At 44.6% G+C, this 15,091-nt stretch overlaps 1 protein-coding gene across 1 annotated transcript in view; it reads right to left on the bottom strand.

Moving 5' to 3' along the window:
* The window catches only part of e2f1 (E2F transcription factor 1), a 61,020-nt gene that overhangs the window by 10,541 nt on the left and 35,388 nt on the right, over positions 1–15,091 (bottom strand). The gene's annotated exons all lie outside the window — the stretch shown is intronic.

The following is a 15,091-nucleotide window of genomic DNA, read 5'->3' as shown; positions in this document are numbered from 1 at the left end:
GAGGAGAGGTTACACAGGCTAGCAGTTTTCTCTTTGGAGTGAAGAAGCAACTCTATTGAGGGGTACAAGATAAGAGGCATAGATAGAGTGCAGAAGCCAGAGACTTTTTTTTACCAGGGTGGAAATGGCTAACACAAGTGGGCATAATTTTAAGGTGGCTGGAGGAATCTTTAGGGGGAGTGTTAGAGGTAGCAAATCATAAGCACAAAAGATTCTGCACGTTAGCCTAGGGTTTTAAAAAACTCAGAGTGGTAGGTGCATGGAACATGCTCCCAGGAGCCGTGATAAGAGGCAGATACATTAGGGACGTTTAAGAAAGCCACAGATAAGCACATGGATGAAAGGAAATTGGATAGTTGTGGGGGAGGGAAGGGTTGGGCTGATCTTAGAGTAGGTTAAAAGTTCAGGTTAAGAGCTTGTATTGAGCTGTAACTTCTCTGACAGAAGCCTAAACGTCATTACCCCCCAATCTTACCTCACCTCACACAACATCTATCCAACACGCTCAAACAGACCAATAAAACCCAGTTGCACCGGCTTGTCAGGAATCACACTTCGACAGCAACATGCATGAAATGTCCAAAATGGCCATTCAAGATAGACCTTATCTCTGGATTCCCCGAGCAACAGAGGAACCATTTCTACGATAAAGGTGAACTCTTTATCTCACAACCCACCCCGTCGTAGCACTTTGTTTACCTGCGGTGCACATCCCCTGAAACAGTAACACTACAGTATGTTCTGCATTCTGTTACTGTTGTCCTTTTGCATTGCCTCAAAGTTCAAAGTGAATTTATTATCAAAGTACATATATGTAAATGTGTATGTACGTAAACATATGTGTGTTATATATGTACAAGAGAGTGAGAGATGTGTGTGTGTATAAATGTGTGTATGTGTTTACGTGTATGCGTTTATCACTGACATGTGTCTTGAAAATTTGTTGTTTTGTTGCATCAGTGCAGTGCAAGAAAAATATTACTTTAAGTCACAATAGAAAATAAAATAATGCAAATGAGGAAAAGCGAAGTAGTATTCCAGTTCCTATACACCTTCACCAACCCCCCCCCCGGAGAGCCTTAAAGCTCTCCACTTCTTTCTGGACACCAGACCAATTGCCCCCCACCACCGCTCTCTTCCATCTGGCAGAACTGGCCCTCACTCTTAATAATTTCTCCTTCAGCACCTCACACTTTCTTCAAACTATAGGTGTAGCCATGGGCACTCGCTTGGGTCCCAGCTATGCCTGCCTTTTTGTTGGCTACGTGGAACAATCTATGTTCCAAGCCTACACCCTAATTGCTCCCCAACTCTTCCTACTTTACGTCAACAACTGCATTGTTTCGCTTCCTGCACCCACACTGAACTCATTGACTTCAATTTTGCCTCCAACTTCCACCCGATCCTCAAGTTTGTCTGGTCCACTTCTAACACCTCCCTCCCCTTTCTTGATCTCTGACTCTATCTCTGGAGACAGTCTATCTACTGATAAAGAAGGCAAGACAGCAGCTATACTTCATTAGCAGTTTGAAGAGATTTGGCACGTCAACGAATACACTCAAAAACTTCTATAGTTGTACCGTGGAGAGCATTCTGACAGGCTTCATCACTGTCTGGTATGGAGGGACTACTGCACAGGACTGAAAGAAGCTGCAGAAGGTTGTAAATCTAGTTAGCTCCATCTTGGGTACTAGCCTACAAAGTACCTAGGACATTTTTAGGGAGCAGTGTCTCAGAAAGGCAGTGCCCATTGTTAAAGACCTCCAGCACCCAGGGCGTGCCCTTTTCTCACTGTTACCATCAGGTAGGAGGTATAGAAGCCTGAAGGCACACACTCAGTGATTCAGGAACAGCTTCTTCTCTCTGCCATCTGATTCCTAAATAGACATTGAATCTTTGGACACTATCTCACTTTAAAAAAAAATACAGTAATTGTTTTTGCATGTTTTTAAAAAATCTATTCAATGTATTTACTTGTTTATTTATTATGTTTTATTATTTTTTTTTCTCTTTCTGCTAGATTATGTATTGCTTTGAACTGCTGCTACTAAGTTAACAAATTTCACATCACATACCAGTGATAATAAACCTGATTCTGATATCTTTCATAAACCCACTGATTCTCACAGCTTCCAGGACTATACACCTTCCCACCCTGTCACTTGTGAAAATGCCAGTCCGTTCTCTCAGCATCTGCTCTCAGGATGAGGCTTTTCATTCCAGAACTAAGGAGATGTCCTCCCTCTTCAAAGAAAGGGGTTTCTTTCCTCTACTATTGATGCTGCCCTCAGCCGCATCTCTTTTGTACCTGTCTACCCTCACCGCATCCTCCTGCCACCACACCAAGGATAGGGTTCCTCTTGTCTTCACGTACCACTCACTAGCCTCCATGTCCAGCACATAATTCAGCGTAATTTCTGCCATCTCCAACAGGATCCTGCCACCAAGAGCATCTTTCCCTCTCCCCCCCCCCCCCCACTTTCCACAGGGATCACTCCCTACATTACTCCCTTGTCCGCTCGTCTCTCCCCACTGATCTCAGTCCTTCCAGGGGAGCCTATTGGGATCATCTACTGTATCCAGTGCTCCTGCTGTGGCCTCCTAAATATTGGTGAGATGCAACATAGACTGGGAGACCCCTTTGCCAGAAAAAGCAGGATCTCTTGGTAGCCACCCATTTCAATTCTACTTCCCATTCCCATTCTGAAACGTCAATCCATGACCTCATCTATGGCCACAATGAGGCCACACACAGGTTGGAGGAGCAACATCTTATATTCTGTCTGGGTAGCCTCCAACCTGATGGCATGAACATCGATTTCTCAAACCTCTGGTAATTGCCCCACCCCCTCACCATTCCCCATTCCTTTTTCCCTCTCTCACCTTATCTCCTTACCTGCCCATCACCTCCCTCTGGTGCCCCTCTCCCCCTCTTCCATGGTCTCCTGTCCTCTCCTATCAGATTCCCCCTCTCCCAGACCTTTATCTCTTTCATCAATCTACTTCCCAGCTCTTTACTTCACCCCCCTCCTTCCTGTTTATCACCTATCACTGAGTAATTCTTCCTCCCCTCACCCACCTGCTTACACTTACTTCTCCCTTTCCTTTCCAGTCCTGAAAAAAAGGTCTGGGCCTGAAACCTCATCCGTTTATTCATTTCCATAGATGCTGCCTGGCCTGCTGAGTTCCTCCAGCATTTTGCGTGTGTTGCTTTGGATTTCCAGCATCTGCAGATTTTATAGACAATAGGTGCAGAAGTAGACCATTCGGCCCTTCGAGCCTGCACCGCCATTCTGAGATCATGGCTGATCATCTACTATCAATACCCGGTTCCTGCCTTGTCCCCATATCCCTTGATTCCCCTATCCATAAGATATCTATCTAGCTCCTTCTTGAAAGCATCCAGAGAATTGGCCTCCACTACCTTCCATGGCAGTGCATTCCAGACCCCCACAACTCTCTGGGAGAAGAAGTTTTTCCTTAACTCTGTCCTAAATGACCTACCCCTTATTCTCAAACCATGCCCTCTGGTACTGGACTCTCCCAGCATCTGGAACATATTTCCTGCCTCTATCTTGTCCAATCCTTTAATAATCTTATATGTTGCAATCAGATCCCCTCTCAATCTCCTTAATTCCAGCATGTACAAGCTCAGTCTCTCTAACCTCTCGACAGTCCGGACATCCCAGGAATTAACCTTGTGAATCTACGCTGCACTTCCCCTACAGCCAGGATGTCCTTCCTTAACCCTGGAGATCAAAACTGTACACAATACTCCAGGTGTGGTCTCACCAGGACCCTGTACAAATGCAAAAGGATTTCCTTGCTCTTATGCTCAATTCCCTTTGAAATAAAGGCCAACATTCCATTAGCCTTCTTCACTGCCTGCTGCACTTGCTCATTCACCTTCAGTGACTGATGAACAAGGACTCCTAGATCTCTTTGTATTTCTCCCTTACCTAACTCTACACCGTTCAGATAATAATCTGCCTTCCTGTTCTTACTCCCAAAGTGGATAACCTCACACTTAATCACATTAAACGTCATCTGCCAAGTATCTGCCCACTCACTCAGCCTATCCAAGTCACCCTGAATTCTCCTAACATCCTCATCACATGTCACACTGCCACCCAGCTTAGTATCATCAGCAAACTTGCTGATGTTATTTTCTCGTGTTAGCTCAGAGATCTACTGGCAGAAGAATAGAACATGTACCTAAAATTTTGAGTATGCATCTTCAGCCTGGGCCCAAAGCTCTGGTCTTCCCTTCTCAAGTCTCTCTCTTTCTTCTCAAAACCCATTTCTTTAAAATCAAACTACAGTTCACCTGCCTCAAATCTCCTCAATGCAGCAAGATCCTCGAGGTCATTTAATGAACGGCCAACAAGCCACATCCAAAGCAGACAGTGGCTCAGATCACCATGGTGATCATGGTTCAAAGTGAATTTATTATCCGAGTATGCACACGTCGCCCTGAGATTCATTTTCTTGCAGGCATTCAGTAGTGCAAAGAAATACAACAGATCAATGAAAATTTGGACAAACAACCAATGTGCAAAAGAAGACAAACTGTGCAAACAGACAAGAGTGAATAGATAAATAATACTGAGAATGTGAGTTGTAGAGTCCTGGAAAGCGAGTCCATAGGTTGTGAAATCAGATCAGAAAGCTCAAGAATAGAAACCACCTGTAAGGAAGACGATTAAGCAGATCCCCACCCCCTCCAAGGACAATAGCACAGAAGCCGTAGGTTACTAGTTTTGTGAGCGTAGGGTCTGGACAGAGCACACACAATGGTGCAATCCTTGCAAGAAAGACGCTTCTGCTTTTACTCAGGAAGGACTCAATCAATTTCCTCTTACACTGCCAGAAGTGTGTCTGTTTTCATACCCATGGTGGTGCTCCTATCGCAAAACAACAACCCCATTTCACAACACAGGAGATTCTGCAGATGCTGGAAACGCAGAGCAACACACACTAAATGCTGGAGGAGCTCAGCAGGTCGGGCAGCGTCTATGGAGCAAAATTAAACAGTCAATGTTTTGGGCCAAGACCCTTCTTCAGGAACTAGAAAGGAAGAGAGAAGATGCCTGAATAAAAAGGTGGGGGAAGAGGAATTAGGACTAGCTAGAAGGTGATAGGTGAAATCAGGTAGGTGATAAAGGTAAAGGGCTGGAGAAGAAGGAATCTGATAGGAGGGAGAGTGGACCATAAGAGAAAGGGAAGGAGGAGGAGACCTGGGGGAAAGTAATAGGCAGGTGGGAAGAGGTAATAGGTCAGAGTAGGGAATAGAGGAGCGGGGGATTTTTTTTTAATTGGAAATAGTAATCAATATTCATGCCATCAGGTTGGAGGCTACCCAGATGAATACAAGGTGCTGCTTCTCCACCCTGAGAGGAGGCCATGGACTGACATGTTGGAGTAGGATTTGGAATTGGAATTAAAGCGTTTGGCCACCAGGAAGTCCCATTTGTGGCGGATGCAGCAGAGGTGCTTGACGAAGCACCTCCCACTTATACATCCGATAAGAGCACGAGCCATCCCAGATGGTGAAAGGATTCAATTTCTACAAAGGTCTGTCCATTAGGTAATCCTATTCCCAAGTCAGAAAATGCACCAAAACCACTCGATATGGTAACCGTACCTCCCTCCACAACAGTGCTGTAATGAATGGTGTTCATGAGATCCATTTAACATATACATTTACTTATTTAGAGCATTGTTTGTTTGTCTGTCCTTTATTAGGTAGTTTTTCATAAATTCTATTGTACTTCTTTACTTTCCTGAAAACCCCTCAAGTCCCAAACCACCAGAACAGTTATTTCCCCTTCAGTGATCAGGGTCCTGAATCAGTGTGGATAACTTCACTCCCCTGAACACTGAACTGATTCCACAACCTATTGTCTCACTTTCAAGGACTCTACAACTCATGCTTTCAATATTATTTATTATTATGATTGTATTGGCACAGATTGTCTTCTTTTGGGTGTTGTCAGTCTTTCTTTGTATGTAGTTCTTCACTGATTATATTGTATTTGTCTGTTCTACTGTGAATGATTCCTAGACAATGAATCCCAAGGTAGCTAGGGTGCCTGAGACTTTTGCTCAGTACTGTAGTCATTTTATGCATTGCACTGTACTGCTGCTGCAAAAAACAACAAATTTCATGATGTATGTGAGTGATGATAAACCTGATTCTGATGTGGGTCTCTATTGTGGAATCATGGTTCAGAAAGGGGGAGGGAGCGTGAAACACCAGAGAAACATTCTGTAATGGTCAATATACCAATTGCTTGCTATCAAATGACATTGTCGAGTGCCTCAGGGATGGGTGTGTCTGCACCCATGCCATCTTCTACCCTGGCACTCTTTCTCTGCCACCAGCCCCACACCCTCTCCATTCTGACATTCTTTGCTCCTGCCAGAGTTACAAACTTGCTTTCCACTCCACATTGACAAATACAGTACTGTGCAAAAGTCTTAAGCACCTTAGTATATATATTAAGACTTCTGCACAGTAATGATAGTAACTTTGATATGAACTTTGACTTTATTGTCTTCTCCTGCCAAGTTACAACGATACAGAATCAATGGTTGGTTTCAATAGGTCTGATGCATCAGTGGATGTGGCGTTATTAAACAGCCTAACAGCAACTGCTTGTCCGTTTCCAAATAAACTCTCTTAAGTGACCTCCCACTGTGAAACTGGCAGCCCCTGTTTTTAGGAGGTAATGAGGTCTAACTATTGAGGAGAGGTTACACATAAACAGTTCTTGCTGAATTTAATAATATTTTTGGGATATTTTAGATATATACGAATGTCCATATGTCAGGCATTTACAATGCTAGGACAGACTGAGTCAATTCTCCGAGGAATTTAATACATCAGAATCAGATTACTGACATACATCTTGAAATTTGTTTTACCACAAGAAATATTTTTAAAAATAAATAGGGAAGAAAGGGAACAAAATCTTGAGGTAGTTTTCACGAAACATATCAAAAATCTGATGGTGGAGGGGAAAGGATTGTTAAAATGGTGAGTGTTTGTCTTCAGGCCCCTGTACCTCCTCTCTGGTGGCAGTAATGAGAAGATGGCGTATCCTAGGTGGTGAGAGTTCTTCACAAGGGATGCCGCCATCCTGAGTCATCGCCTTTTGAAGATGTCCTCGATGCTGGGGAGGCTAGTGCCCATGATGGAGCTGGCTGAGTTTACAACCCTCTGATGCTTTTTCCCATCCTGTGCAGTGGCCCCTCCATACCAGACAGCGATGCAACCAGTCAGAATGCTCTCCATGGTACATCTGTAGACATTTGTGAGAGTCTTTGATGACACACCAAATCTCCCTAGCTTCTGCCATGCCTTCTTTGTAATTGTATCCGTATGTTTGACCCAGGATAAATCTTCAGAGCTGTTGACACCCAGGAACTTGAAACTGCTCACCCTTTCCACTGCTCTCCCCACGATGAGGACTGGTTTCCCCTTCCTGAAATCCATAATCAATTCCTTGGTTTTGCAGGTGTTGAGTGCAAGGTCAATGTTGTGACACCACTCAACCAGCCGATTCATCAGTCAACACGTCACCATCCAGAAGAAATCTGACAGTGTGTGCAGATGGCCAAAAGGCCAACACAAAACTACAAGTGGCTTCTTAAGGTGAAGGAAGAGAAAAAAGGTTAAGGAGGAATTAGAGTCCAAGACCAAGGTAGAGCTATTAACATAAAGATATATGATTCAGGGTCAATAGAAACCTAGCACTGGAGATCCCCAATAGTTGCTCAGGATTAGAGAATCAAACATACGATCATCTTTGCCCATTGCTACGTCCTTTGATGGACAAAGAGTACAACAGGTAGAAATACAGCCACTGATGTGCCTTCTTTGTAATTACATCACTATGTTAGGCCCAGGATAGATCTTCAGAGATGTTGACACCCAGGAACTTGAAGCTACTCACACTTTCACTGCTGACCCCTCGATGAGGATGGGTGTGCATTATCGGCCTTTCCATCAGTGTCCTTTGTACAAGAGAGAAGCCCACTACCTACTCACTGATTGGCCAACAGATCAACGACCCCCAACGATCAGGGTCATGTGAAGTCATGGGAGCACATGGTGGATGGTCATATTAGCAGCTTGTACATATCGCTAGTCCTGGTTATGCGACCACTGATGCCAGGCAGCAGACAGACAATATTTGAAGAGTATTGATAATGGCTGGGGTCATCCGTCCTGTAAAAATACTGCCCAGAAGGCAATGGCAAACCACTTCTGTAGAAAAAATTGCCAAGAACAATCGTGGTCATGGAAAGACCATGATCGCCTACATCATAGGACATGGCACAAAATGAACGAATAATGCCTTGTTTTGTTTTTGCACTGTTCTGCTGAACATGGTGGGCATGCTATGTTGATACTAGAGCGTTTGCCAACACTGTGGGCTGCCCCCAGTACATCCTTAGGTTGTGTTGGATGTTAAATCAAACGACACATTCCACTGTATGTTTCAATATACATGTGATAGACAAATGCGAGTTTGAAATTGTGGCTCTGTTAGTGGCCATCATAGATAATCTGAACTTGAATCTGAGCTAGTCTCTAAAGTGGCTTTAGTGACACACGGTTTTTAGATAGAGCGAATAATTAATAATCTTAAAAAACAGTAACAGTAGTCCAGCCGGTACAGCTGCTGCTTCACAGCGCCAGCAACTCAGGTTCAATCCCAACCTCGGGTGCTGTCTGTGTGGAGTCTGCATGACCACATGGGGCTCCCAGCTACTCCTGTTTACTCCCACGTCACAAAGATGTGCAGGTTGGTAGGTTAACTGGCCGCTTTAAATTGCTCTTAGTGTGCAATGGGCTAATAGACTTCAGGGCTACTAGTTGGTTAACCATTCAGAGTTGAGATGGGAGGAAATTTCCTCCCTATGAGTTGTGAACCAAATTCTCAGGCAGAGCTTAACAGGCTGCTCACCGGTTTGGGCTTTACCAAGATTATTCTATCAAAGCATCAAAGCCTTGGACCAAATAGACAAAATCCTAAAGGAGAAACAACATTATTAACACAAGAGATTCTGCAGCTGCTGGAAATCCAGAGTAACACATACAAAACGCTGGAGGAACTCAAAAGGTCAGAAGGCATCAATGGAGATGATTCTTGATTTTTCCCAGTACTGGTAAAACATGGATTGTTTATTCTCCTCCACAGAGGCTGCCAGACCTGCTGAGTCCCTCCAGCAGACTGTGTATGAAGATTGCCTGCCACTGTGATCAAGATAGGATTTGACTGTAGGGCCACGATCAAAACTGAACTCCGTGACAATCCCAGCCCTAGAGCTTCTCTACCCGGTGTCCTTGACCCAACAACCTCCACCTACTTCGTCAGCTTCTTCGGCATATTCAAAAGACGATGCCTCATGAAGGCCACATCCAGCCATAGTAGCGCAGCGGCTAGTGCGACACAATTACAGTTCAGGCCGTTGGAGTTCAGAGTTAAACTCCTGCATCTTCTGTAAGGAAGTCTGTACATCCTTCCCATGAGCTCCTTGGTTTCCTACGGGTGTTCCAGTTTCCTCTGAAGACATAGCGTTAGTAGGTTAACTGGACATTGCAAATTGTCCTGTGACTAGGCGAGGGTAAAAACAGGTGGGTTGCTGGGCAGCTCGACTCATTGGGCCGGAAGGGCCTGTTCCACACTCTCTCTCTAAAATAAGAACATCTGGGACTTGTCTAATCATCTGGTTCTAATAACCACATGGGATGAGATACAGAAACCTAAAGACCCACACTCAACAATTCAGGAACTTCACCTCCACCATCAGATTTCTGGACAGACAATGAACACCACTTTGTTGTTTCCTTCTGTTCTGCATTAATTTTTGTACCTTGTAATAATTTTATGTATGGTCACTCTGCTATTGCCAAACAACAACAAATTGCACATCATCTCAGTCAGTGATTATAAATCTGAATCTGATGAGGTCAGAAGTGAATATATTCCCTAATTAGAGCACAAAATTAGATGCTCAGTTCCTCTGGAGCCCATGTAGTATGCAGCATGATCTAGACAAGATTCACCCATGGGCTAAGTGACACGTAAATGAAAAATCTAAAAAACTGCAGGATGCTGAAATCTTAAAATTGATGTAACATGCTGTAAGGTTTCACTGATAATGTAATAGTTTCTCTGTAGCAGCAATGTTTGGGTTATGACTGGAGATAACAGGGTTAGGAATGCTGTTGTTCTTTCTTGTGAGTCTGGAAGAGAGATTTCCACAGTCTTTTGCCAGGGAGAGATGAGGAGAGAAGACACAAACAGAGAGAGTTGGTAGACCGCCGGACAGGGTGGACTTGGAGTGAGGGTCCGAAGGACAGCGATGACTGGAGGTCGATGGTGGACGAACGGCTTATCAGTGAGCTCCAACACTGCGCAACAGACTGTTTCATAAGACTGGGCCCTTTTTTACTTCTTTCATTTTCTTTACTAACCATATAGACAAAGTAAGAATTATAAAGCTTAATTGTTTAATCAAATATTGTGTACTGTTTCTTATTTCAAGGTACTGATTTGTAACAGGGTACACATCGCGCAGCATCCTCCCAAATGAGATTTCTTAAGTTTGGCTGGGCCGGGGGCTATCACCCCTTATATTAAGCCGCTAGCCGAAGCGAGAGTTACATTTTAAAAAATCAAAAAATGTTAGAAATGCCCAAGTTAAGTTGCATCTGTGGGAAGAGATAAAGAGTCAAATAAAGGGGTGGCATGGTAGTGTAGTGGTTAGCACAATGCTTTAGGTGAGAGGGGTTCAATTCCCACCACTGCCTGCAAGGAGTTTGTATGTTCTCCTTGTGACCGCGTGGGATTCCTCCGGATGCTCTGGTTTCCTCGCACAGACCAAAGACGTTCCAGCTGGTGGGCTAATTGGTCATTGTAAATCGTCCTGAAATTAGACTAGGATTAAATCAGGGGATTGTTGAGTGGCAAGGTCCAAAATTCCTGGAGGGCCTATTCTGTGCTACACCTAATTTCAGGTCAAAGACCCTTCATCAGAACTGAAAAGAAACAATAATAAAATAACAAATAGGGGAAAAAGACAATCTAAAATCAATAGGTTTGTTTCTTCTCTCCCTGGGATGGGACAGCACATTCAGCTCGACCTGTCAGGCACGCATCTACTCTGCATTATGCAATTCCTACATTCTTTACTCAGTGTTCTCACTCTCAAACTGCTCCCACTCACACAGATATGCAGATTGCTCTCGCATAGAGGTATGCCAGATAAATTAATAATCTTATATCTGACTTATATCTGACTTCTGAGAGCCAAATGCTTAATGGGGTATGCAGGAATGGTGGATGGTTGAAGTCAGGATGTAAATCAGCCAAGGCCCTGCTGGATACAGGCTAAAACTCATTGTGTTGAAAAGCCCTCCTCTTTCCATTATCATGCTTCGTTATATTGGCTTCATTTCATCGGGAGTTTGAGGAGATTTGCTATGTCACCAAAGACTCTAGCAAAGTTTTACAGCTGTCCTGCAGAGAAACATTCGAACTAGTTGCAGCACTGTCTGCTATGGAGGGGCCATTGCACAGCATCGGAGAAAGCTACAGGAAGTTGCAAACTCAGCAGCTCCATCACGGGCACCAGCCTCCCCAGTAACGTGAACATCTTCAAAAGGCAATGCCTCAAATAAGCATCATTAAGGATGCCCATCTCCCAGGACATGCCCTCTTCACGTTGCTACCATCAGGGAAGGAGGTACAGGAGCAGGAAGACAGACACTCAAACATTTTAGGAACAGCTTCTGCCTCTCCATCATAAGATTTCTGAATGGACAATAAGCTAACTCACAAACACTATTTTTTGCTCTCTTTTTGCACTATTTATTTAATTTAATATTTATTTACATATTTCTTATTGTAATTTACAGTCTTTATATATTTCACTGTACTGCTGCTGCAAAACAACAAATTTCAGGACATATGTCAGCGATATTAAATCTACTTCTGATTGTTTAAGCAGTGACAGATGTTCACATATGGGATTAAAGCTGTTTGACAATGTCTTTTAATAAAATCTCCCTGGGTGCTTACGAGCTGGTGCTGGTGGGGAGAGGTGCATTGCCAAAAGCTCAGTTTGTGGAAAAGACACAAAGAGAGCAGCTGCATCACTGCCTGGTTCGGAAATTGCACCATCTCAGATCGCAAGACACTGCAACGGATAGTGAGATCAGCTGAGAAGATCATCGGGGTCTCTCTTCCCACCATCACGGACATTTATACTACACGCTGCATCCGCAAAGGAAACAGCATTATGAAGGACCCCATGCACCCCTCCCTCCTGCCGTCTGGGAAAAGGCTCCGAAGCATTCGGGCTCTCACGACCAGACTATGTAACAGTTTCTTCCCCCAAGCTATCAGACTCCTCAATACCCGAAGCCTGGACTGACACCTTGCCCTACTGTCCTGTTTATTATTTATTGTAATGCCTGCACTGTTTTTGTGCACTTTATGCAGTCCTGTGTAGGTCTGTAGTCTAGTGTAGCTTGCTGTGTTGTTTTTACGTAGTTCAGTGTAGTTTTTGTACTGTGTCATATGTAACACCATGGTCCTGAAAAACGTCGTCTCATTTTTACTATGTACTGTGCCAGCAGTTATGGTCGAAATGACATATAAAAGTGATTTGACTTTAACTTGACTTGAGAGTGGTGTAATGTGAGTATTATTAAAAGTAAGTTAATACTAATCGGAAAACTGCTGGTAGCAAGAGGCGGGATCCGGGGTTGGCGGGGTCTTTACTTCCGCTCTTTTTACTCCCGGTATGCATTGTATATAGTTCCACCACCCGTGCCGCACGAGGTACCTGGAAGCCTCTGTATTGTAAATATCATTTGCCGTCCCAGATAAAGATGCTCTTTTGGCCATCAAGTTGTCGAGTGGGCTTTTGAAAAGTGGAAGTTACCACATATTTTTGACAACGAGGCAAACTGGTTTTGTGGATATGCCAGCTGTGAGCAGACGAGGAGCCTTATGTTCGGGACTATCAGTGAGTTCGCAGAGCGAACCAAGGAGTGGCCGGAGTATGAGGAAAGGTTGGGACACTTTTTCTGTGCTAATGGAATTACTGAGGAGGCTAAGAAGCGCTCTATTCTCCTGAGTATGTGTGGGGCAAAGACTTACAAGTTGATAAGGAACTTAGCTACACCGCGGAAACCCGGAGAAATTCCATATGACGAACTGGTCAAGCTCGTGGGGAACCACCGCAATCCGAAACCTTCGGTGATAGTCCAACGGTTCAAGTTTCACAGCCATGTCCGGAAGCCAGGTCAGTCTGGGGCCAATTTTGTGGCCGAGCTTCGGCAGCTGGCGGAGCATTGTGAATTCAGAGCCGTGTTGGATGACATGCTCCATGATAGATTAGTATGCAGCATTAATAATGATGCCACACAATGTCATTTTTTGGGGGAAACCCCAGTGTTGACTTTCAAGACAGCCCTAGAGATTTCCCAAGGCATGAAGTTGGCTGCTGATAATGCCAAGGATATCCAGAAAGGGCATGGGGGTGGGGGGGTCACAGTTGGCGACAGTGCACCAAGTCAGGAGGGAGACTGGTAAACAGGCAAAGCGGGTGGAATGTTTTCGGTGTGGAGGAACGCACTATGCAAATGTTTGCAAATTCAAAGATACTGTCTGCCATGCTTGTAGCAAAAAGGGACATTTAGCTAAAAAGTGCAGGAGTTTAAGGGTAAGGTTAAGCCTGGGCAGGGGAAAGCTCAACAGACTCAGGCAGCCACACATCACCTAGGAGAAGCAGATGAGGAGGCAGCGTGTGCCTACAACATGTTTGGGGTGGAAATGGATGAGGGACCACCTGAACCATATTATGCCACAGTCACTGTCAAGGGAAAGGACATTAAGTTCGAGATTGATTCAGGGGCTACTGCATCGGTCATTAGTGAAGAGACCTACAGGAGGACATGGGGGTCCAACCTGCCTCCCATCAGACCGTCAAAGCTCAAACTCAGGACCTATACAGGGCAGCCCATACCTCATTTAGGGGTGTTATATGTGGATATTTCGGCCAGGGGCCAGAAGGCTGAAGCCAGGCTGGTGATAGCTAAGGGCAGTGGGCCCAGTCTTTTGGGCCGTGATTGGCTTCGCAAAATCCGGCTCAACTGACATGAAATTAAATATGCACACGTGACGGAAGAGCATGAGGTGCAGCGTGCAGATGAAGCTGCCGATGGCAACGTGAGTGACAGACATAGTCCGGACACATTTGAGAGTGAGCTCGCAGCGCAGCTTGTGGCTTTTCAGCTGATTACAGGAGCAATTGAAGTTACCCCCTCGGCACTGAAAGCCAGCACGCCACTTCTAGTACAGTGAAGCAGTGACCCAGCTCTTGTACCACCTGCCCAGTTACAGCAAGGTGCATCTCAGCCTGATGATCCTACTAACAGGAACCTGCATGTGAAGCCAATCGTAACAGTAGCAAACGGGGCACCCGCAGGCGATGTAAGAACAGAGCCCCCAGGACCACCAGACAAGCATTCAGAAAGCACTCTAAGTGATTTGACAAAGAAGGTAGAATTTTCAGGAGATGGCGGCCCCCTGGGAATCCATGTGGTGCCCTTTAACTCTACACTGAGCGGAAGATTCCTTGGCCTGAGTATTCGTGGTATTGAAGAGAACAGCCGTTCAAGAAAAGAGAACCTGCTCCAGGAGAGTGAATGTATCATCAAAATCAATTACTGTGATTTAACAGACAAGACCTTTGTTCAAGCACAAGAGGTTTTCCGAAACACATTGCAATTTCCTGCTGTTGAACTCCAGATAGTTCCAAGTTATAACAAGGAACTTTATGAAAAATTTGCAATTGGGTCTATTCTGAGCCACGGTCGTGACGATGATTCAAAAACCAAAGTTCCTCCTTCAGTGCGTTCCACGCTAGGTGGCAAACCTGCAGATGCCGTTTATCCCAGTAATGCTGAGAATAGATTGCCACCGATTTCAAAGAAGCTCAGTAGTCCAAAACAGTTAAGGAGCAATGACCACGTAATGCATACCAGGAAAGTACATCCACCAGTGAC

This window comes from Hemitrygon akajei, chromosome 11, assembly GCF_048418815.1.
Source record: "Hemitrygon akajei chromosome 11, sHemAka1.3, whole genome shotgun sequence".
In the NCBI taxonomy this organism is placed as follows: domain Eukaryota; kingdom Metazoa; phylum Chordata; class Chondrichthyes; order Myliobatiformes; family Dasyatidae; genus Hemitrygon; species Hemitrygon akajei.
Note: the sequence above shows the minus strand (reverse complement) of the source record. Positions and strands in the feature narration are given on the sequence as shown.